Source organism: Artemia sp. Qi Xiang Cuo, chromosome 3 (assembly GCF_049724085.1).
Source record: "Artemia sp. Qi Xiang Cuo chromosome 3, ASM4972408v1, whole genome shotgun sequence".
Taxonomy (NCBI): domain Eukaryota; kingdom Metazoa; phylum Arthropoda; class Branchiopoda; order Anostraca; family Artemiidae; genus Artemia; species Artemia sp. Qi Xiang Cuo.
In genome coordinates, this window is record NC_142796.1 from 72,452,558 (window position 1) to 72,479,055 (window position 26,498).

General features: G+C 35.3%; 1 protein-coding gene across 1 annotated transcript in view; it reads right to left on the minus strand.

The window, feature by feature from the left end:
• The window catches only part of LOC148954500 (uncharacterized), a 243,521-nt gene extending 224,686 nt beyond the window's left edge, over window positions 1–18,835 (minus strand). The window contains exon 1 of the mRNA XM_089086552.1: window positions 18,688–18,835. The gene's annotated coding sequence lies outside the window, so the exon portion shown is untranslated. The remainder of the gene's footprint in view (window positions 1–18,687) is intronic.
• Window positions 18,836–26,498: the final 7,663 nt, after the last annotated feature.

Below are 26,498 nucleotides of genomic sequence, written 5' to 3' on the forward strand. Positions count from 1 at the left end.
GTTTTGGTCCATAAAAGGACATGTCATGATTAGTTTGTACACAAGTTCGAAGTAAGGCCATCTTGATAGTATTAGGACTATAGACTAGCCTTAGACTTTGTATCATATGAAACTCACTCTTGTATAGAGAGAAATAATCGGATTTCCAGAGTTCATATCATGTCTTATGTGGTCTTTATTTCAAGTGATACTAAAGCATATTTCTTACAATTTAAGACTGTATATTACCCACTATTGGTATAATAGCTGGTGAGAGCAAAATACTGCTTGATAAATCAATTCAATATTTCTGTACGCTGTTCAATTACTTCGCGGCTATTAAAAAATATTTAGTTTTACGCTTATGTTTTTAAGATAATTTTATTTGTATACTGAAAGTTACTAATGTCACAACTGGTGTAAGACTATAAAAAGCTTTATAGATTCGTTTAGAGTTGTCAGGCTCCATACTCAATTTTAACTCTTAAATCAATAATCCTGTTTTTTATACTTGACTTTTGTGTTTTCAGTAAAGCGCTAGTTTTGTATAATCATAAAAGCATAGGGAAGCATAATTAGTTGGTTTATTTATACTAATTATATTAATATAAATATTAAATAGGTTGTGAAGTAATAATTTTTGTCCATTTTAAGATTCAATTTCACTCTTTGCTTCCCTTGGAAAAACTTTGTTTTTTTAAATTAGTCTTAGTTCGTTTTTTATTAAGATTTAATGCAGAAAAAACGCTGCCATAATCTCTTTTATTTATTTGGAATAATGTATGTTCGTTTTAAATTTTAATGTCAGTTCTTAGTTTCCGTTGAAAACTTATTTTTAATATAATTTCAATTATCACCGATCTAGAGGAGATAAGATAGCTCTAAAAAATACTGCAAACAACCTTAGAAGCTAAGGAAAACTTTCAGTCTTTAAAATAAAGTTCATTATCCATACTTCACAAAACAATACATGTTTTTCAGGAACGTTTATTTTTCGATGAGCAAAAAGCTGTTTTTACTCCGCCGACTTCGCCTGAAAAAGCCATAATGAAGACAGGGCTTTATAAATCACCTAGTGACGAGCAAAAACTAGAAGGCTACTGTAACAAAGAAAGCTGATTAAGGGCTCATTTAAAAGCTTATATTTATACTTAATCACTTTTTATAAATTTGACTTGATAGCACATTCCCAAAAAGTGCACTTTTGGTTGTTTCCCCAACTTTTTTAAATGAAACAAGTGCCTTTTCCAATGAAATGACCAACAAAGGTGATTTAAAGGTGATTAAAGGCAACAGCAAAAATTAAGGGGTCAAGGACGTCCCTTCCCCTCAATTACCGCTGTTAGAAATAGCACATAATGCTTTATCACAGAGTGAAGTTTGAAGGTTCAATTAATTTTTGGGAGATGTTTAGTTGAAAGTTTTTAGTTTTAGTTAATTTGTTTTCGCAATAATCTTTTAGTTTTGAAAGATGAGTATGATAAAATAAGTAGTAATGGTTCAATCTAAGGTAGAAGACAGATAGGAAACTACTGTCTCAATGATAGGTAGAAGACAGATAGGACATTACTGTGTCAATTAAAGAGAGAAGACAGGTACCCAATGTAGCTATAACGATAAAGAGAAGACAGGTACCCAATGTAGCTATAATATTTACAACGAGGGTGTCTACCCTATAGCTATAACAGTTAAGAGCGGGGTGTCTTCCCATTTAGCTATAATATTTACAACGAGGGTGTCTACCATATAGCTATAATGATAAGTAGCGAACAGTACTCCTGCCATACAAGCAGACAGTACAATGACCGGATTCAGCCTACCATGAAAATTCGTGCTGTTCACGAAACCATGGTTTTGGAGTTAATTATCATGTTTTCTGATAGAGTCATGGCCGTTCACATATCTAATGTTAAGAATGATTCTTCATTATGGTATGATTATAGGCGTTGACAGAAATGAAAATGGTAAACGATCTGAGGGAATGCTAACTCCTATTCAGAGATACATATTTTTTTTTATTTGGGCGATTCTCAACTGTGTTCGGTATAATACACAGCTACCATTTGAACAGTGTTGTTAGGTCCCCTACCTCAACCCCAAGGCCCCCCTCCCCTACCTCCAACTTTTTGCCCCAGCCCCCCATCCTCCCTCCAAACCCTTCCCAACTTTTTTTTTGATAATTTTTTTTATCAACATCCTTTGCCAGATACATCGAATAAAATTGATAAAATATAAGTGTCGGAGTGAATAATTTTTTTTTGTATCAACATTCTTTGTCAGATACATCAAACAAAATTGACAAAATCTAAATTTCGGAATGAATGAATTACTTAACAGCATCCTGTATTGGATAGAACTGATAAAGTTGGACAAATATTAGCATCAGAGTGACGGAATTATATATCAACATCCTTTTATTGGATACATAATATAAAATTGACAAACTCTAAGTGTTAGAGGGGATAAATTTTTTTTCATCATCATCCTTTGCCAGATAAATCGGATAAAATTGACAAAATCTTAATTTCAAAATGAATAAATTAATAATCAACATCCTTTCTCGGATATATCGGATAAAATTGACAAAATATAAGTATCAGAGTGAATAATTTTTTTATCAACATACTTTGCCAGATACATCGAATAAAACTGATAAAATATAAGTGTCAGAGTGAATAAATTTTTCTTATCAACATCCTTCGTCAGACACATCAAATAAAATTGACATAATCTAAATTTCAGTATGAAACAACATCCTTTGTCGGATTTGTTGGATAAAATTGACAGAATCTAAGTATCAGAGTTATTAAATTCTATATCAACATCCCTTTCTCGGATAAATGGGATAAAATTGACAAAATCTAAGTATCAGAGTGAATAAATTCATTATCAGCATCCTTTGTCGGATATGTTAGATAAAACTGACAGAATCTAAGTATCAGAGTGATTAAATTCCATATCAACATCCCTTTCTCGGATACATGGAATAAAATTAACAAAATCTAAGTATCAGAGTGAATAAATGCTTTATCAACATCCTTGAAATGCATTATCAACATCATTTGTCGGCTATATCGGATAAAATTGACAAAATCTACCTGTCATATTGATTAAATTCTATATCAACATCCTTTTCTCGAATACATGGGATAAACTTGACAAAATCTAAGTAACAGAGCTATTAAATTCTATATCAACATCCCTTTCCTAGATACATGGGATAAAATTGACAAAATATCAGTATCAAATGGAATAAATATTTTATCAGTACCCCTTAAATGCGTTATCAACATTCCAAGTAAGATACATCGGATAAAATTGACAAAATCTAAGTACCAGAAGGAATAAATTTGTTTCCAAAGTTTTTTATCGGACACATTAATCCTTTTGTCGGATATGTCGGATAAAATTGACAAAATCTAAGTATCAGAGTGAATAATTTTTTTTTATCAACATCCTTTGCCAGATATATCGAATAAAATTGATAAAATATAAGTGCCAGAGTGAATAATTTTTTTTATCAACAACCTGTGACAGATACATCAAATAAAATTGACATAATCTAAATTTCAGAATGAAACAACATCCTTTGTCGGATATGTTGAATAAAATTGATAGAATCTAAGTATCAGAGTGAATAAATTCATTATCAGCATCCTTTGTCGGATATATTGGATAAAATTGACAGAATCTAAGTATCAGAGTGAATAAATTCATTATCAACATCTTTTGTCGGATATGTTGGATAAAACTGACAGAATATAAGTATCAGAGTGATTAAATTCCAAATACATAGTATAAAATTGACAGAATCTAAGGGTCAGTGTGAATAAATTTTTTTTATCAACATCCTTTGTCGGATACATCAAATAAAATTAACAAAATCTAAATTTCAGAACGAACAAATGCCTTAACAACATCCTTTATCGGCTATGTCGGATAAAATTGACAAAATCTAAGTATCAGAGTGACTAAATTCTATATCAACATACTTTTCTCGGATACATAGGATAAAATATCGGATAAAATTGACAAAATCTAAGTATCAGATTGATTAAATTCTATATCAACATCCCTTTCTCAGGTACATGGGACAAAGTCGACAAAATCTAAGTATCAAACTGATTAAATTCTATAACAGCACCCCTTTCTCGGGAGCAAGGGATAAAATTGACAAAATCTAAAGATCAGAGTGAATAATTTATTTTTCTTATGAACATCTTTTATCAGTTACAACAATTATAATTAACAAAATCTAAATATCAGAGTGAATAAATGCTTTTTCAGCATCAATTATCGGATATGTTGAATAAAATATGCAAAGTCGACATAGCTTTATTTCATTTTTAAGGTTCATTTAGACGAGGTTACGTGCGCGCACGTAAAATAAGACTAGGGTTCAATACTACCAAATTGAAAGTCATCTTCTTTTTTTTATTGTAGAGAAAACTTGGATAATTGTGTTACACACGCGGATGCGACAATCACATCTAGTGCTTTGTTGACTTACCTAGATTTGCCAATAGATAGATCCATCTATACAACAATGGCCTTGCTACATCCGGAGACCAAGAAAAAGAATATCAGCTGCCTGTGGGAGCATTTTTGCAAATAAGCTGCGATTTAACCTTTTACTTCTTACAAGATTGTTCAACGCTGTTGTTCTGCCACACACATTGTACGTAGAGCCGTTTTAGAGAATCTATTTGTAGAGAAATTAAGCAATCAGGTCGTGCTACTACCATTTTTCAAAACATCTTCGTTGCCTTCCACCCTGGACACGAAGCTCTTTTGTGTCTAATCGTTATAATATAACTAGATCGATGCACTGAAGTTGGAACAAACATTATGAATTTCAACGATAAACTGTAGCACGAATGGATTCATATCTTGCAGCAGTAGGAAAACAGCCACTATAAAAAGTAAATGTTTTTGTCTACGTCCACTGTATTAGAATTTTTATTTTTGTTTGTTTCCTTTTGTATATTTGTCTGTGCTGTACTCTGTCTATAACTTCTTATTTTTATGGCGGGTTATAAATAAATCTTTCATTCATTTGTCTGTTACTGAAAGTTAGATAGTATTGGCCTCCCAATACACTCTTTGAGGATCGAAACTCTCCTGTAATACGCACAAGGATACCATACACATTCATAGCGTGAACACGACCACACACTACCATATGCAAATTAAAGAAGGTCCGAAATGAAACAATTCAGTCAAATAAAACTTGAAATAAATCTTAATAATAACCGTTCGTTTTATGAACTGTATATCAAACAGTTCGCAAGTATCAAACAGTAAATAAGGAGTGCCTTGGTTAAATAGTAACCGAAACTCTAAAAAACCGAATTTTGATGTCAACAGATACGTAAAAAGAATTGGCTTTTTGACATATGTGTAGCGTTTCATTACAAGTTTAGTGCTGCCCATCAAAAGCTATAACTGCTACTACTTCTAACAACAACTCACCGCAGCACCAAGCCGCCTGAGGCCAACACAGCTAAAAACGCTCCTCCTCCATCCCAATCTTTTCAAAGCTTCCCTCTTTACACCCTCCCAGGAAGTTCCCATGTCCTTTAAATCTTTCTTTATGACATCCTCCCACCCCAACCGCAGACGACCTGCTTTCTCTTTAGCCCTACACGGTCAGCCAAAAAGGGCAATCTTCGGCAATCTCTCATCTTTCACCCGCATTACGTGCCCTAACCATTTCAACCTTTCTCTCATTATAACCCTAGAAAGCAGGATTGACCCACACTTTTTGTACAGGCTACTGTTTGAAATACGGTCAGTCAGCCGGATATCTAAAACAATGCGTAGGCAATTTCTTTGAAAAACTTCTATTCCATCCAATTTCCGGAGCGCCCATGCTTCAGAGCCACATAGGACCACTCTCATCACTTTAGCTTCTAAAATTCTAATTTTGGTTTACAGACGTATCTTCCTATTCCTGCAAACTTTTCTTAACTGTGAAAAAACACCACGAGCTAAGGCTACTCTATTTTTATCATCGTCGCTGCTCCCACCGTCTTTACTAATAATACTACCTGGGTAAGTGAAGCTGTCCACCTGATCAGTCTTTTCTTTACCCAAAGTCACCTTTTTATCTTCACGAATTCCTATTCTTTGTGACTTAGTCTTCTTAACATTAATTTTTAAACCTATCTAACTCCCTGAACTCGCAAAACCCCTAAAAGTTTGTTCATTTTGCTCAGCCTTTCATCTAGGATGCTTAAATGATCAGCATAATCCTAGTCAAGGATAATTTTTCCTTACCATTTGATTCCGTAGTCTACCATTGCCTCTCATGTGCTCCTTAAGACAAAATCTATCAGAATGATCCATATAAAGGGGGATAGAACACAACCCTGCTTTACTCCTGATTTAATACGAAACCAGCTGCTAACCTCATTTCCTAGCTTAACCGCGGTAGTGTTTTTATCGTGCATACTCCTAATCACATTAATGCATTTACCTGGTATACCTGGTATACAAGAATAAGATCTTCGTTAAAGCACTTCTACTAACTGAATCAAAAACTTTCTCATAATCTATAAAACTGAGCACCAAAGGTGTTTGACAACCCAGCTACTTCTCAATTATTAAGCTAAGAGTAAAAAAACGGTCATCACATCCCCTACCTTTTCACATCTACATCTCATCACATCATCACATCTACATCACATCACATCTACCTTTTCTACCCCACTGTTCTTCTCTTATAAATTTGTCTACAGCATCTCTCAGTCTCTCAGTCTCTCAGTCTCTCAGTCTCTCAGTCTCTCAGTCTCTCGTCTCAGTCTAAAAAGTATCTGATTACTAAGTACGGTAATTTGCTACCTACCGAGACCAAACTAATGCCTCGATAATTGCAACACTCACTCTTATTTCCTTTCTTATACAGTGGTTTAATTAAGTATTTCTAAAAACGTTAGGTACTTCCCCTTTTTCAAAAATTACATTCATAATCTTCAGTAACTTATTTCTAACCTCAGAGCCACCATATTTGAGAAACTCAGTTACACACTATCAGCACCTGGAGTCTTATAATTTTTTAATCCTTTTAGTATTAAATAAAAAAACAAGTTTTTACTTTTCTTGTGCTAAATCGCTTTCCAATAAACCAAAACCAATAGTATACAGAAATACCAATACAGAAATTATTCCGTATATGAAAGGGGCTGTCCCCTCCTCAACGCCTCGCTCTTTACGCTAAAGTTTTTTATTGTTTAAAAAAAATAGAGTTTTGATAAAGTCAAACTTTAGCGTAAAGAGCAAGGCGTTGAGGAGGGACAGCCCCTTCATATACGGAATAATTTCTGTTCGTTTTAAGTTTTAATGTCGCTCCTTACTTCCAGTTAAAACAACTTGTTTTTTTCTATTTAATTTTTGAACGTTTTTGAATAAATGCAGGTTATGATCTTGGCTCACATTACATGAATAATTAAAACAAAATTTTCATATTAATTTACTTTTATTTGGTTAAATGGCTTTCTCGAAACTTGTTTCATTTTATTTACAAACGTTTTTATTAGTAATAAATATACGTAACTTACGAATTAACTTACGTATCGAACTTCTATATTCAAATATATTTTTAATACGTATATTAGGGGGTTCGCCCCCTAGTCAATACCTTGCTCATTAAGCGAAAGTTCGGATTTTGTTCCAATTCTTTAAAAATGACCGCTTAATTACAAAGGTCGTTAATTAGAATAAATAGCTCTTATGAAAGTACTAAACAATCTCTGGCTTAAAGAGTGAGGTATTGACTAGAGGGTGAACCCAATCATATATGTAATATTTTCTGTTCGTTTCAAGTTTTGATATTGCTGCTGTTACAGTTGAAAAACTTGTTTTTTTATATTTAATTTCTGATCTTTTTTTAAATAATGCTGGGAAGTCCGGCGTCCCCTTCATAGCAATGTCCCTTCCCCCATAAAAACTTCCTTCATGGAAAGATCCTCTTACATAACCCCCGACCCCAGGCACGTACGCAGGAATTTGTTTCGGGTAGGGCCCAATTTGTTTCGGGGGGGGGGGGGCAAATCCTTCAAACCCAATATTCTGTGAGAAAAATCAGAAAATTATTGGAAAATTAAAAAAATAGTGAGATTTTGGGGAGGCCCGGGCCCGGAGCCCTGCGTACTTCCCTGCCCGCCCCCCCCCCCCACAACCAGGAAAAAACACCCCTGAAAACGTCTGTACTGTATACTTCCCAAAAACCAATACAATATGTTAACATTGGGTAAAGTTCATAACTTTCAGACCTCCTCCCAGACACTTCGGGGGATTAAGTCATCCTATGAGACATACTTATAATATTTTCGGAGATGCTAAACAAAATGGCTATCTCAAAATTTTCATCAGGTGACTTTGGGAAAACAATGAGCGTGGGAGGGGGCCTAGTTGCCCTCCATTTTTTGGTCACTTAAAAAGGGCACTAGAACTTTTAATTTCCATTCCAATGAGCCCTCCTACGATATTCTAGGACCACTGGGTCAATACGATCACCCCTGGGGAAAAAAAATAAAATAAAAATAAACACGCACCCGTGATCTTTCTTCTGGCAAAAAATGCAAAATTCCACATTTTTGTAGATAGGAGCTTGAAAGCTCTATAGTAGGGTCCTATGATACGCGGAATATGATGGTGTGCTTTTCATTAAGGTTCTATAACTTTTAGGGGGTCTTTCCCCCTTTTTTCGAAAATCAGCCAAATTTTCTCAGGCGCGTAACTTTTGATTGGTAAGATTAAACTTGATAAAATATATATATATATGAAATCAGTATTAAAATCCGATTCTTTTGATGTATCTATTTGTATCAAAATACCGTTTTCTAGAGTTTCGGTTACCATTGAGCCGGGTCCCAATAACCAATACTATAATATTTTATAATATTTTCGACCATGCTGAAGAAAATGGCTATCTCAAAATTTTGATCGGGTGACTTTGGAAAAAAAATGAGCGTGTGAGGGGGCCTAGTTGCCCTCCATTTTTTTTGGTCACTTAAAAAGGGCACTAGAACTTTTAATTTCCGTTCCAATGAGCCCTCCCACGATATTTTAGGACCACTGGGTCGATACGATCACCCCTGGGAGAAAAAAACAAAAGAACAAAAAAACAATTAATAGTAGGGGAGAGATCCGGAAAAAAAATGGTCGAACCAGGAAACAATTGGTATAGAAATTATATTTGAACCACTGTGTTCAGAAAAGAGAGCTCTACAACATATCAAAAATATAAATCTCCATCCCATTGTAAAATTCCCTTTTTTTCAGGTTTTTTGCGCCTATTTTTTAGATATTTCCAGAATCCGAGAATGAGGAACCGTGAAAAGAAAAGTAGTTTATTGATGGTTTCCATTTTAATAAACTTTTTTTTTTTTGATCTTTTATTAGAAAGAAAAATCACTTTTAATAATTTAAGCCTTTTTTTTTTTTTTTTTTTTTTTTTGTATGAAGTAAAAAAAAAAAAAAAAAAATAAAGAGAAACACGATCAAAGGGTATTTTTCTAATAGGAGCACGAATTTTAGGTTCATTTTTCCCCATCTGAACAAATAGCCTACCGGCGTTCCGAATCCATTTCTTTTCCTACCGAGCCTTATTGGTGACGACATTTTCAACCAGCTGGAAAGTCCCTTCTGATATTCACTTTCTGTTACACCATGCCTTGATCTTACACTCTTTTCAAAGTTGCTTCAGTCTGCTGAGCTTTGTAGAGCCACCTATCTGCAAAAAAACTTCTCAGATGGAAAGTATTTTGGAGTCCGAGCAGAGATTTAACACAGGTGCGTTTTTGTTTGTTTTTCTTGCCGATGCTTTTGTAACGTAACTACTAGGAAGCGGAAAGGAATCGGGGGAAGGAAATATAGAAAGGAAAGAAGACTCTACGCTCGTCCTACCTCTCTTTTCTGACACATATTTTATCAGCGCCATCTGTCTGAAGAAAACTTAAGTACAGCAAACAAGTCGCTAGAGTGCAGCACGGTCGACGCCGCTAGGCTGAACGAAAAAGCTATTTCTCTAGTGGAAGCGAGAGTACTATCGACTATCACCGGTCCCTTTCGTGGATATGACTGTCAGATTTCCTTGCTCGAAAATCTTAAAAGCACCCATGATACTCGACGCCGGCCCTCAATAAGATTGACAGCACATTTATTTTAGTAACCTATCTGAACTGGGGAGGGTTTAGCTACAGATTTTTCGGTTCAGAATCAGGGTTTTCGTTGTAACATTCACCGACAGCTCACTTATTCCCAGTTCTCTTTTTTAGATAGCCGAGACCGCAGTTTTATGCCCCTTTGTGAACGTTCAATAGACACCTCAGAATCGTCGGTAATGGCAGAAAAAGGAGCTACGGCGATCAATGAAGCTAGCAAAACGAGAGGTACCAGCATCTCTGTCGAGGCAGGGAACCAAGTCCATGTTGCTTGCAGAAAGACTTTCACAAACAAAATATACCTGTCGAAAATTGAGAATGAGAGACGACGAACCTTGCAAGAAAAGACGGAAGCAGAAAAAGTGGTACTCCGATCAAGGACTCCAAGTTTCAACTTCCAAGAGTGTTGCTTTTTCTGCACTACAAGGATAAATCTCAACACTACCCACAGAAAAGGACACGAGTGGTACAAGGTTCGGACTAAAGACTTTGAAGAGAGTATAAAGGCAGTGTGCAAAAGCCGTGATGATGATTGGTCAAATAACGTTTTCCGCCGAATATGTGCAGTGTCAGACCTGCACGCAGTTGATGCCATTTATCACGCAGCCTGTTCTTCTATGTTTCGATTAAATAAGAGCCTTCCAGCCAGATTTGCGGCACTGGAATTTTTTGGAATACTCGAAGATACTACGCCAGATAAAAAACGTCCAAAAAGGGGGAGGCTAGGTCACGATGAAAGATATCAGGCTTTTTTGAAGCTGGCTACTTTTTTTGAAGAAAATGACGAAGAAAAGTATACAGTCAGTGAACTTGTTGTTAAAATGGGAGAGCTTTTGAATGGGACAGACCTTGAACCGTACTCTAACAAGTACTTGAAGAGCAAGCTTCTGGAATATTTCAGTGACCAGCTAGTATTTGCAACTTTTGACGGTAAGGCTGACGTGGTGACACTAAAAGAAAAAGCATCAGCGATACTCCAGAATTTTTATTACTTGGACAAAACCGATAACGAAGAGAGTGAGAAAATCAAGCTTATTAGAGCAGCAGCAAAGATTATCAAAAATGATATCAAAGGACTGCCAGCACAGAAGGAATCATATATGGCCGCAAATCAGACTTCTTCTGGAGAACAGATATAAGGCTCTTTACCTGACAGGCTAACGGTGTTCTTAGATGATAAATTCGTTGGAACCGATATTTTATTCGAAGTGCTTGCCGATGGCAATTCCATCGTTCAAGCAGCTCACCCGCGTGCCCTCATTTGTCCACTGCAACTAGGCTTTTTTTAATACGTATATTAGGGGTTTCTTCCCCCTAGTCAATACCTTGCTCTCTAAGCTAAATTTCGAATTGTGTTCCAATTCTTTAAAAATGACCCTTAATCACAAAGGCCGTTAATTAGAATAAATAGCTCTTATGAAAGCACTAAAACATCTTTGGCTTAAAGAGCGAGGTATTGACTAGGGGGTGAACCCAATCATATACGTAATATTTTCTGTTCGTTTTAAGATGTGATGTTGCTCCTTACTTTCAGTTGAAAAACTTTTTTTTTTTTTTTTTTTCTGGTCTTTTTTTAAAGAATGCTGGGAAATCTGGCGCCCCCTTCATAGCAATGTCCCTTCCCCCATGAAAATTCCTGCATGGAAAGATCCTCCCACATAACCCCAAACCCACGCCCCGCCCCCCACTACCAGAAAAAATCCCCCCTGAAAACGTCTTTATACTTCCCAATAACAAATACCATATGTTAACATTGGGTAAAGTTCATAACTTTCAGCCCTCCCCCGAGGACTTCGGGGAATTAAGTCATCCTTAAATACATATTTATCATATTTTCGACCATGCTGAACAAAATGGTTCAAAATTTTGATCGGGTGACTTTGGTAAAAAAATGTGCGTTGGAGGGGGTCTAGTTGCCCTCCATTTTTTGGTCACTTAAAAAAGGCACTAGAACTTTTAATTTCCGTTCCAATGAGCCCACCCACGATATTCTAGGAGCAATGGTTCGATACGATCACCCATGGAAAAAAAAACAAATAAACACGCATCCGTGATCTTTCTTCTGGCAAAAAATGCAAAATTCCACATTTTCGTAGATAGGAGCTTGAAACCTCTACAGTAGGGTTCTCTGATATGCTGCATATGATGGTGTGATTTTCATTAAGATTACAAAACTTTTAGGGGGTTTTTCCCCCTTTTTTCGAAAATCAGCCACACTTTCTCAGGCGCGTAACTTTTGATGGGTAGGACTAAACTCGATGAAACTTATATATTTGAAATCAACATTAAAATTTGATTCCTTTGATGCATCCCGTTTCTAGAGTTTCGGTTACTATTGAGCCGGGTCGCTCCTTACATACAGTTCGTTACCACGAACTGTTTGACTATGGCTAATACTTCCTCGCAAAATAAATATTCCTTCATGTCCAAGGTATCACAAACTTTTCATTTTTCTCAATATATTTTCCTGCAACTTTATCTCGGTTTAGCACAATCTCAGAATGTTCTGCCCATCTCTCTTTAACTCTTTCCTTATCACAAATTGTAGCTCCGTTCCTACCTTTAACTGGGACAAGTCCGGATGATTACTCCCTCTCAATTTATTAACATTCCAATACAATATTTTACTAGCTGTCGGAAAAGGAGAGAACCACCAAAAAGACAAGGAATCTTAATGAAAATCGCACCATCCGATTCAGAAAAGCCTACTGTACAGGTTTCAAGATCCCATCTGCAAAAATATGAATTTTGTATTTTTTTTTGCTAGAGGAAACATCAAGGATGCGTGTTTGTTTGTTTTCCTTGGGGGTTATCGTACCAAGCCAATGGTCCTAGAATATCGGAAGAGGCTTCATTCGAAGGGAAAGCAAAAGTTCTAGCTCGCTTTTTAAATAAACGAAAAGATTGGAGGGCAACTAGCCCATCTCCCACCCCGTTTTTTCACCAAAGTTATCTAATCAAAATTTTGAGGTAGCCATTTTATTCAACATAGTTGATCAACAATAACTGTACATATGAGGGTAAAATGACCCCCCACATCCCCATGGGAAAGGACTGCCAATAATGATATTAGCCCATTGTTTACGAATAGTATTGGTTATTGGGATTATATGCACACTTTTTTTTATTGGGGGGGATTTTCCAAGGGGTGAATTTTCCAAGGGGAGGGAAATTTCCGAGGATGAACATTCCAGGGGAAATTTAACACCGGAAGAATTTTCCAGGTTTCATATGCGATTTTTTTTATGTGTCTTACTTTCTCTTTGCCGACTCAATTTTGCATGTGAAGATGTTCTGGGGAAAATTTTCAGTGGGGGTAAATTGTTGAGAGGATTTTTTCCACGGAAGAAGTTCCAGCTAGATTTTCCATAACGGAAATTTTCTGTGGGGAAATTTTCCGCGAGAAATTTTTTCCACGGAGGGGAATTTCTAAGATGATTTGAAAAAAGATCAGAAATTAAATGCTTTTTCAAATCAAAGTATGCTAAGGAGAATTTTTCAGGTGGAATCACCCGTGAGAAATTTTTGGGAAGGAAATTTCAGCGAGGACGGGACTATCCAGGAAGATTTTTCTGGGGGGGGGGTGGCTATTTTATGTAGGATAGCTTTTTTTACTATAACTTTGAGTGGGATAATATAATTTTTTTGGACATTAACGTCAACAGTAACTTTTTAGTTGCAGAAGTGAGAAAATATCACGAGAGCAACGTCCTTGGTGACCTTGCTGGCGATACGAGGGATCTGATGTTCAAGATACAACATAAAATTGTAACGACTTAACTCAACAATTTGCACCAAAACGACCTGGTGCGCAGCCCCTAGCTAAATGCCCACAAGCTGAATAGATTTGTGGTAGCAGCGGCTTGTCTTAACAATTGTCATTATTAAGTATCAAACGTATCATCACTTGATATCTATGAATTAAGTATCATCAAATGACTGTTATTAAATATGTGTATGCGGTTGGATATACGAGACTGTAGTAGTGTGGCAATGATTTGAGTCTACAAGGATGAATGGTAGGGAAAAAATAGAAATACATCGAACACTCACAATTTTGACCTCCATCCACAATACCATTTTATCTTTGCTCCTGCTTGAAGCACATAGCAAAGGCAGAGCAGAGATATGAAAAGCCTCAAGTCTCTTACGGTACTCGCAGATCTGTGATTGCCATGCTTAGTCAAAACCAGTCAGTTTAAAATCGTGTTGTACATTTGTATTTTACCCCTGTCACTAAATCAACTAATATAAGAGGTCGGTAGCCCTTCTGTTAGAGCATTAGTTTGATAGGCGCATGGATTCACACCCTTATAAGAGTTACCCCAAGTCTTGTTACGATAAATTTTAGGTAATTAGATGTGATACCCCTAATCACTAGTGTTTTCTTATATATGTGTACGTACTAATCTTTTAGTAAACATTATCTTACCAAATATGGTCCATTGAATTCCAACCTATTGTAGGAGGCCGTTTGTTATTTTGATTTTGTAATTTGTAATATCCTTTTGCAATTTCCTCTGTTATACTTCGTCTTCTTGTTAAAAAAATAGACCATTATTTCTTTAGTTTTTTTTTAACTTGCTATTCGTTTTTCCTCATTTTGAACAAGAATTTGCGTATTTTATTTCCTGGTTTTCAAATTATTAAAAGTGAGTCCTAGCTCAAAAAAAAAAAAAAAAATTAACCTAACTCTTTCTTGGAGACTGCTTTGCCACGACTTACAGTCCAAGGAAATATAGGCTTGCAAGTCAGTCTTGTCAAATGGAATATGTTAAGTTTTAAGTTCTATATGTAGGATCGGATGCGAAAGCTGGAAAACAATTTTCAGTGCCTTAATTCTAGGTTTGGGTATTCGCAAGTTTCATTCAAATTGCTCAACAATTCCAAAAGAGAGTGAAAAGCCGCTTAATCAATGTTTTGCCATAGAGAATCACGTGAGAGCTTGAAAACCAAGATAATTATCGTAAAGCTGGAAATTATCTAATGATAAGCAGTAGTGACATATTATCACCTAATTAGACACGCCACGAATTTTACACTCATAGAAAAGAAATAAATGCAAGGGCTATTAAAATACAAAATAAAAAATTGTGTTTTCTTGTTAGTTCAAAAATGTGTAGAAGCGGGAGAAGGGTGATTTTTCAATAGCCCAGAAAACTGTCAAAATAGCTGAATGAACATCCAAGAATGGGTAGCCTATAATTAGGATCCAGAAAATGTTTCCAAGCGTATTCCTCCAACTCCTTCTCTGCTTGTAATCCCATTGAGCCGAGAATCAAGCTCAAAATTAAGCCCAAGTTAAGCTAAGAATTCAGCTCAAATCATAGGAATTATCCTGCCAGACCTAATAGGCAGGGGCAAATCTATAGTATTTTCATTGGGGGGGGGGGGGCAAGAGGGATCCAAATACGGATTTTCAACGAGCATGGGCTATATAATAACTTATTCTCCACATTATTGGAGGGGCAACTTCCCCCCTTGCCCTACCCAAACGACGCCCCTGCTAATAGGCCTACTTCAAGAAAAGCAGACTATAGGCCAAATTTGAAAAAATTCCAAATATTCAGTATTGAGGTAGGTAATTTAATCTTATCTTAAGAAAGAAACCTGTTTGACTAAAAAATTTCTTTTTTGAGCCCCTGTATCCTTCTGTTTGAAGTTGTTTCACAACCCTCTTCGGTACTTGTGTATTATAGCGACCACACTGTAGTTCTTGAACTGGTATAAAACCGGTTTCTCTTTCAGTCGGAGATAATTAGCTTAGCCTGAGAGATATAAATTACTATGCAGGTATATTTAATTATATATTTAATATACAGAGTTGGTTAGGTTAGGTATTCAATATAATGCGTTCGGGGCGGCCAGTTTTCCATAATTTTCTCTTGCAGTTTCCATAATTTTGTTACTAAAGTATTATATTTTCATCGTGTTTTGGTATATTTCATTATGATTAACTCGAATTCCCTTCTTGAGTGTGGTTGCTATAATACGCAAGTACCCCCTCTTCCACTGAACAAAAGAAAACAAATACGGGGGGACCATTTGATTGTATTGCCTATACCTAGCTAGAGTAGCCAAACTTGCTTAATCAAGGACGAGGAATTATAACTTTTTTGGAATATTTGAGTGCCTTACAAGACATGTACGTGCGGAATCGACTTTAATTACCTTCTTTATTAACTGTGAAAGATTTGGTAAAATTCTGGTTTAGCTACTTTTCACTATCTTGGAAAGGGGTAAGGTTAGGAAAACGAAACTTTCAGGAATGGTTCTATAAGCCAAAGTATGTCCTGGGAAGGTATTTTGAACTACATATCTCCACTCCTTCACCCTCTAGAAAGTCCTGACCTTTGATGACATTTAAAAATCCGTGTGTTTCAAAAGTGAAACCTGGCAAAATAAATTTTATACTTAAATAAAGTACAACAAAATTGTTTTTAGCTTCACAACTTTGCTCAGTCCCAATTTATATGGTTTTAAGGATATACAGGTACATTTCCTAAGTTTCAAAAAAAGAACCATTAATATGGCTTGAAATTCTACTCAAATAACAGGAATTGCATTTTCAGAACTAAAGCCAGAGAAAAAGAAACTGATAACTGGAAAATTAAGGTAAAATGTTGTTTTGTCAAAATTTTAATTGGGATATAGACTTGTCAAGTAGGCAAAATTCTAAGACTTGGAAATCAGAAGGGGTTAATACAGAAGCTTGGCAATACCTTCCCAGAGTATGTTTTTGGCCCTTGCTTCATTACTGAAAGTTTCATTTTTCTAGCCTAACCCCTTTCCAAAATAGTGAGAAGTAGCTAAACTAGAATTTTACCAAAAATTTTCTCGAGTCTCCTTTTTTTCCTATTTAGTTGTTGACGCTTGCCTATATTTCTTTCTGCGCCAAGGACGGTTGAGCGAAGGTTTCGGCTTAAGAATTTGCATTTCCCTTCTTTTTCTCTGGCTGTAAATTACCTCATTTCCCCAAGTTTTCTCTTATTGTCATATTAACAGTAATGACAGAATTTGATAAGCCGTTGTATTTTCTTGGCCCAAATACCAAAGATAAAAAAAAAACCGGTGATTCTCTCCCGTGATAGAGCGCCGGCACTTAAGTTTTTGACCTGCAGATTCGATTAGCAATGAGCATCCATTATCGACTTATTATGGCGGACCGCATCATGTAAACTTTGAGGAAGGGGAGAGAACAATGTGCATGCTATATCATAAAACCTGAATATGGACAATCGCAAGAGGAGGTAATGGATTTATCCTCCATTTCTCCTGGAATTAAATTTAATGTAATAATCTTTCTGAAAATTATTTTTGCACATGCTACTTTTTGATTGTGTTATGTATTTATAAAAAAGGTACTTTTGCATTATCCGGGCCTCTCTAAAAAGTCAAGTTTGGTTAATGCTAATGAAATAAAATAGGATGACTATATAATAGTTTAAAAACAAATTTGGGCTATATATTTGCGCATTATGGGGAGTGGGGGGCAAAGCATAGCATATGTTAAATATGTAACCTGACCTAGGTACCCCTCCCCCCCACACATCAAAGAACAACGCTTTAAATATCTTAAAACCACGCTATACAATGTATTTCTCTACTGCGGTGTATTGAATCATCTTGTAAAAACGGGATTTTCCTTGCATCTTTCCCGTTTGACTGTAGCATCTCTTGTTGGAGTTCTTTAGAGGGGCCCTGATAATGCGAAAGTACCACAAATAAAGGTACTTTTCTATTAAACGGACTCTTTTATATACGGCAATGCATACCAGTCACGAAATAGACAGAGACGCGTGATGAAAACAGGTTTACAGTGCCTTCTGGGATATAAACAAAGGCAAGAACTGTATTTAAATTGTTGTTTTTTGGGGTTTAGGGGGGGGGGGAGGTACCTAGGTGAGGTTACGTATTTAGGATATGCTTTGCCCCCGACCCCCTAATGTGCAAATATATAGCCCAAATTTGTTTCTAAACTACTATATGTTCAACCTATGTTATTTTATTTCATTAGCATTAACCAAACTAGCACTATATAAAAGGGTAAAGTTCTACCAAATCATATTATTGAGTTAGGACAAAAGTTAATACACCATTCGATGCCCTTTTTTATGCTGATTATGAATATAATAATCATTTCTATCGGAAATGATTTTCAGCCCCCCCCCCTATATATGCCAATTCAGGGTTAGATTAGGTTAGGCTGGGTTAGGTTAGGTTAGGTATATATAGGGGAGAGGGCTGAAATTCATTTCCAATAGAAATGATTATTATTTTCGTAATCAGCATAAAAAAAGGCATCGAATGGTGTATTCACTTTATTTCTAACTCAATAATATTATTTGGTAGAACTTTACCTATAAAAGAGTCCGTTTAACAGAAGTGTACCTAAATAAATTTCACTGCATAGGCCAATTGCCCGTGTGAAATGAATTGAATTCCTCCAGAATAGGCTATTAGCCATGGCTAAGTTACTCTTGTGGTGAAATTGACGTCCTTTTCGGCCTAAAAAATGAAAATTAACTGTTTATGGTCTTACCTTTTTATAATTAGAAATCCGATATACATAAACTGTTTCTACAATATAATGAAATCCAGAAATAAAATTCCATTCCTATGAGAGATAAATACCGGAATTATTTGATCAACTTCAAATTTCAAATCTCATCTTGGGACACACATGTACAACTAACTACCCGAAAAGTTAAAGAAAAAAAAATTAAGGTCGTTAAAACAGATGTTCAATATGTAACAACTCATTGAAAAATGGTGTAAGTACAACTCGGCTGTATAAGAAGCGCAATTAAAAAAATATGAAAGAATCTGTTGACAAAAGCTACGGAACTTTTACTTAGATTTTTTAACGTCCTCCCTGGTTAAATGCATGAAAGAGCACTGCTGGATATAAACTTTCATTCATTAAGATAGAGAAAATTGCGACAGTTGAATATTTATCAGGTATTAGGTGCGAAATGGTTAGACACTAGATTGTATCATATGCACTGAAGCCATTGGCACCACAAATCAGAGGGGAGGGGCCAGGCACACCAATTTCCCTTTAATTTGGACGGCGCAGAAGGACTACATTTGTTAAAACACTGATATACACCGAGTCAAGTAAAAAAAAAAGAAAAAACCCTAATTCTGCCTGACAAGTTCCTAATAATAAAATATAAATATTTTTAAGGATCAAACTTTCTTATAGAATTTTGTTATTTCTTTCACTTATGGGTCTCGAACCAAAAAGATTCGGGAAGGCTAAAGGTTACATAAAAAGAATAATTCCTACACATCATAATCGTAAACGGTAAGCCAACAAAACCTTATGCCTGGTATGACGTTTACCTACCAGTAACAGATCCTTCAATTTCATGTTTTTTAGCAGTCCATTATAATTTTCACCCGAGGGCGAATCAAGCCTGCCAGATTGTCCACATTCTCATGTCTTGTAGGGCACACAAGTCTTCCTATAAGAATAAAAACAATTTCCCCCTACATTTTTACGCTGAAGTGACTAATGTTTTCGGAGTTAGTCCTTCCAGCCATTGCTTTATTTCTGAATAATGTTAGCCTTATTTTTGCTATGGGCCCTAGTTTTTTTTTCAAAATAAAACCTAACAAATCATTATTTCTCTTTATAGCTATACCAGGCATAGCGTAGTTATGCCCTCCATGACAGAGAAAAATTTCACTTACATTTCATAGCTTTAATGGAATATTTGAAGAATCTTTTATTTCATTTTACCCCTCCCCCGTAAAATTCCTCTTTCTTACTGTTATCCACGTTTTCCAGTATTCATCTTAAAACTAGATTTTTTGCTTTTTTTTAAGAATTTGACCATCGCCTAAAAAAACATTTCCGTGTATCATTCTGACTGTTTCCTAATTTTCACCATATTTTTCTATGTCTTACAGTTTGCTTTCCCTATCTAAGTTTCAGTTGAATTTGAGTTTCAAATTCTATTTTTTGTTTGTTTGTTGGACCTGCGTGTTCAAATTTAATTTTCTCTGTGAACTTAATTTATTGTCAGTTATCAATATGAATTTGCAAACGAAGCCATATCCTATTCAGGCACAGGCACAGAGATAAGAGGCAGACCTGACCCCATAATTTTTAAATGCTTGAATATTAAAATAACATAAAAAAGTAGAAAGGGTATTATTCGTTTTTATATGTATTTTAATTTGCTTCCTTAATTCCCGATCCCATTTGAGCTGAATCTGAGCTCTTTTGAATTTAAAATTTCTTGCATTCAAATCCTAGTTTTTTTCTTTTATTTTCAGAATTATTTGATTTGTGCTATTGATATGATGCCAAATGTTGGTTTTAGCTCCTAAATTGGTTACTTAATTAGGGTTTACCACCTTTGATTACAATTGCTTATGACTCATATATTAAAATAAAATTAAAGTAATCGGCCGTGTTCCGGGGCCAGCTAAATATTTTTTTTTTTTTTTTTTTTTTTTTTGGAAAAACAATTTTCTCAATGAAAATTAAAGAGCCATATTAAAACCTAAGCCGATCAAATATGAAATCATTTTATAAATTTTAAACTTAAAAATATAAATATTACTATCAATGGATGAATGAAACCCGAAGCAGCCAGCAAATTAAAGAAACATAATGCTATAAGACATAGAGATTACAGATATTTACTGCTAGATATGAATAATTAAATCCTAAAACGAAGAGAAAATAAAATAAATAATCAAGTCACGCCTAAAAAGAAACAGGAACTACCATGAGCAGGGTCAGGGCTTCTGCCCACTAAGCCTTCTAAAGGCCATACGGATATTTGCTCTTTACTGGGAACGATCTGTATTTTGACCGATGCGTTTTATATGTTGTTAATAAAAATAAATAAAAAAAAATTCTCAAAGAAAAGTAAAGAGCTACTTGAAAACCTAAGACGAGCAGGAAAAATGCCCTATAGTAATTCAAGCTTAAAACGGCTGTAAATTCCCATAAAAAAATGAAAGAAATTAAAACCAACAGAAATTAAAATTAGCAATCACATCAAACAGCTCGTGGAATTTTAAGTAAGGAGTCATGCGGCTCAGTGGCAGCCGAAACTCTAAAACGGAAGTTTGATGTCAATAGATATATCAAAAGAATCAGCTTATTTTGTTGATTCTAAATATATTAAATAAAAAAAAACAAGTTTTTTAAACTGAAAGTAAGGAGCGACATTAAAACTTAAAACAAACAGAAATTATTCCGTATATGAAAGGGGCTGTCCCTTCCTCAACGCCTCGCTCTTTACGCTAAAGTTTTTTATTGTTTTAAAAAACAGAGTTGCGAGTCAGAGTCAAACTTTAGCGTAAAGAGGGAGGCTTTTAGGAGCGGACAGCCCCTTTCATATACGGAATAATTTCTGTTCGTTTTAAGTTTTAATGTCGCTCCTTACTTTCAGTTTAAAAAACTTGTTTTTTTAATTTAATTTCTGATTGTTTTTTAGTTAATGCAGCTTTTACTTTGGCTCACCGTCATTAAATAAGTACACAAAATTTGCATAAAAATTTTACTCTTCTTTTGCTAAATGGCTGTTTCTAAATTTGGTTCTGACGTAATTTACAAATTAACTTACGTAACGAACTTCTATATTCGTATATTTTTCTTCTGGCAAAAAATACGTTGCAGATATAGTTGCAGATTTTTGCAGATATGAGCTTGAAACCTATGTAATAGGGATTTGTGATACGCTGAATCTAACGGTGGGATTTCTGACGGTGGGATCAGGTAAATTTTCTCAGGTTCGTAGCCTTTGATGAGTAATACTAAACTTAATAAAATGTATATATTTAGAATCAGCATTATAAGCCCATTCTTTTGATACATTTATTGACATCAAAATTCCGTTTTTAAAAGTTTCGATTACTATTGAGCCGTATCGCTTGTTTTTTTTTTTTACGTATATGTTACTACGTATATGAGGGGGTTCTCCCCTTAGTCAATACCGCGCTCTTTACGTTAAAAGTTAAAAAAAAATTTAATTCACAAACCCCTGAATCACAAAGGCCGTTCAATTAGAATAGATAGCTCTTTTGAAATCACTAAAAAAAACTGTAGCGTAAAGAGCGAGGTATTGACTTGGGGGAGAACCCCCTCATAAACGTAATAATTTCTGTTCGTTTTAATTTCTAATGTTACTTCTTACTTTCAGTTGAAAAAACTTTTTTTTTTAATTTAATTTCTGATCATTTTTTAAATAATGCTTGGAAATCCGGCGCACCTTTCATAAAAATGTCCCTTACCCCAAAGAAACATCCTCCACGGAAATATTCTCCCGAGTAACACCCTCCTCCACCCCCCCCCCCCCCCACCTGAAAAAAATCCTTCCTGAAAATGTCTGTATACTTCCCAATAACCAATACAAAATGTAAGCAATGGGCAAAGTTCATATCTTGCAGCAATTCCCCTGGGAACTGTGGGGGATTAAGTCATTCTAAAAGACATATTTATTAGATTTTCGACTATGCTGAACAAAATGGATATCTCAAAATTTCAATTGGGTGACTTTGAGGAAAAAATGAGCGTGGGAGGGGGCCTAGTTGCCATCCATTTTTTGGAGGGCACGCATCGTGATCTTTCTTCGAGCAAAAAATGCAAATTTCCAACTTTTTGCAGATAAGAGCGTGGAACTTCTTTAATAGGGTTCTCTGATAAGCTGAATGTGATGGTGTAATTTTCGTTAAAGTTAATTAAAAATGCAAAATTCGACATTTTTGCAGATAGGAGTTTGAAGCTTCTTTAATAATGTTCGTTGATAAGCTGAATCTGATGGTGTGAAATTCGTTAAAGTTAATAAAAAAATTTGCAATTAAACAAAATTTTATTGTTTAAAAAAATTGAGTTTTGAGTAAGTAAAACGTTAGCGTACAGAGTGAGGCGTTGAGGAGGGGACAGCCCCTTTCATATACGGAATAATTTCTGTTCGTTTTAAGTTTTAACGTCGTTCCTTACTTTCAGTTAAAAAAAAATTGTTTTTTTTATTTCATTTGTGAACGTTTATTTATAACGAATATTTATAATTCTGTGTGTCGAAAGGCCTAGTCCCAGTATTATTTTAATTGTTTTTCAGATTGTGGTAAAGATATCCGAAAAACCTGGTAGGTTACAAATTCTGTCCTTAGGCCTCTTTTCAGTCTCCATCAGCCCCTTCTTTTTTTGATGTCGATGGCAAAATTATCGAGGGTGAGCTGAATGTTCAAGATGCATCTACTTCATATTTTGTGAATATTGGTAAAAGGGCCGCTTCGGCTGTTGGTTCTTCTCCTTCAGGATCCAACTTCAGGTCTTATCTTGGGCCACCTTGTATGAAGTCAATGTTTTTGGAACCAGCGACGGAGAAAGAAATAGCTAAAATTGTTATGGGATTGAAAAATTGTTCGTCTTCTGGCCCTGATAATATTCCTACTAAAGTAATACTTCCTTCCTTCCATTATTTATCCCTTAACAAATCTTATTAACCTCTCCTTTCAGTATGGTATTTTCCCGAGTAGTCTCAAGCGTGCTCGAGTCATCACATTATATAAGGGGGGGGACACGAAATGATCCAGCCAACTATTGGCCAATTTCTTTGTTGTCTGTGTTTAGCAAAATATTTGAGAAGGCGATGCTTTTTCGTCTTAATAATTTTCTTACTTCTAAAGATTTTTTTCACGATTTTTAATTTGGTTTTTAGCAAATCATTCAACTGAGCATGCTTGTCCGGTTTTACTGAATTATCGTCACTCTGCCATAGACTCCCTTTTGATTCCTGCTGCTTTGTTTCTGGATGTTCGTAAAGCCTTTGATTTTTTAAGCCACAGTGTTCTTTTATTTAAACTTTCTCATTTTTGCGTAAGAGGTAGTGCGTTTTATTGGTTCAAGTCTTTCTTGTATGGTAGAATAATTTCTGTTGATTCACTTTTTCGCTCACCATCAAGTGTTGACCAGGGGTCCCTCAAGGGTCAGTTTTAGGGCCGGCACTATTTTTAATTTATACAAATGACCTAATTTTTGCATTTATAAATAAAAATACTCTTTATTGCTGTCGTCTATGTCATCCAACAGTCTCCCTTACCCATAACTATAGTTTGCATACCTCGGATTCTCTTGTTACTTTTGCCGATGATACCACCCTTATTACTTCTGGGAGAACAGAGGAAGAGGTTCGTACAAAGTTAGTGGACCTCTTTGAGAGAGTTTCAATTTGGTTTGATGCTAACTCTCTTGCCTTAAATGTTTCTAAAACTAGTTTTTTAGTTTTTTCTCGTATATCCCAGGCTTGTCCTCAATTATCTGAAATTCATATATCCAAAGGCTTTATTAGTAGACCAAAGGATGGCCATGTCCGTTTCCTAGGTATCCTCCTAGATGAAAATTTATCTTTTAAACACCATATTGATTTGATTAAAATGAAGGTATGCAGAAGCCTCGGTATTCAAAGAAAACTAAAACGTATCTTTCCAGGACCAATTCTAAGAATCCTATTTCATAGCTTAATTCATTCTTATGTTTCCTATTGTTCAGTCATATGGATGTCTACTTTCCCTTCTTTTCTCAAACCGCTTTCGAATACTTATGATAAAGCTATAAATCTTATCCAGGATGTAAATCGTTTGGCATCTAAACCGTTACTTGATATTAAAAAACTTTATATTCTTTCCTGTGCGTCTTTCGCTTTTCTTCAGCTCCATGGTGATATTCCTAGGTCCCTTAGATTTACGTCTTCTTTTGTATCTGATCGGTCAAATTATGAACTCTGAAGTTCTCTAAATATCCAGATTCCCCATACACCAACAATAAGATCCGATTTTAATCCTGTTGTTGCGTGTCATTTGACATGGAACACCCTTCCCGATTCGGCTCGAGAATGCCACTCGTTTGGCACCTTCAAAAGACTAGTAACAAAATATTTGTTTTTATGTGATTAATTTTCTTTACTTTTACCTGCTGCCAATAGTTTTTTTTTCATTTAATTGTTTTTTTTTTTTTTTTTTTTTTATAGATGTTGTGATTCACTGTAGTTCGATAAAAATTAGTTAGTGAACTGTCCTTTTTTTTTTCGTTTTATTAAGCAAATGCTTTACATGTTAAAAGTTCAAATGCTTATGTTTATATGTTTAAATATTAATGTTATGTTTATATTGTTTAAATATTAAGCGTTTAAATGTTTAATGTTTATTTGATCTTTTCATAACCCCCTCCTACAGGCCATGGAGCCTTTTTGGGGATTTGTAGATTGTTATGTAATTACTTTACTGGTATATGGAAAATAAATCTATCTATCTATCTATCTTACGAATTAACTTACGTAACGAACTTCTATATTCGTATATTTTTAATAAATATATTATGAGGCTCGCCCCCCTCCTGGCTAATATCGTACTCATCAAGCTCAAGTTTGAGTTGTGTTCCGATTCTTTGAAAATGACCCCTTCATAACAAAAGACGTTAATTGGAATAAAAAGCTCTCGTGAAAGTTCTAAAAAATCTTTGGCTTAAAGAGCGAGGCATTGACTAGAAGGTGAAACCAATCACATAGCTAATATTTTTTTGTTCGTTTTAAGTTTTGATGTTGCTCCTTACTTTCAGTTGAAAAACTTGTTTTTATATTTAATTTCTGATTTTTTAAAAATAATGATGGGAAATCCGGCGCCCCCTTCATAGCAAGGTCCCTTCCCCCATGAAAACTTCCTTCATGAAAAGATCCTCCCATATAACCCCCGACTGACCCCCACCCCCACGACCAGAAAAAATTCCCCCTGAAAACTTCTGTATACTTCCCAATAACCAATACTATATGTTAACATTGGGTAAAGTTCATAACTTTTAGCCCTCCCCCTGGGGGCTTCGAGGGATTAAGTCATCCTAAAAGATATAGTTATAATATTTTCGACCATGCTGAACAAAAGGGCTATCTCAAATTTTGATCGGGTGACTTTGGGAAAAAAATGAGCGTGGGAGGGGGTCTAGTTGCCCTCCATTTTTCGGTCACTAAACAAGGCATTAGCACTTTTAATTTCTGTTCGAATGAGCCGCCCCCGCAATATTCTAGGACCACTGGGTCGATACGATCACCCCTAGGAAAAAAAAAACAACAAATAAACACGCATTCCTGATTTTTCTTCTGGCCAAAAATGGAAAATTCCACATTTTTGTAGATAGGAGCTTGAAACCTCTACAGAAGGGTTTTCTGATACGCGGAATATGATGGTGTGATTTTCATCAAGTTTCTATAACTTTTAGGGGGTCTTTCCTCCTTTTTTCTAAAATCAGCCAAATTTTCTCAGGTGCGTAACTTTCGAAAGGTAAAATTAAACCTGATGAAACTTATATATTTGAAATCAGAATTAAAATTTGAT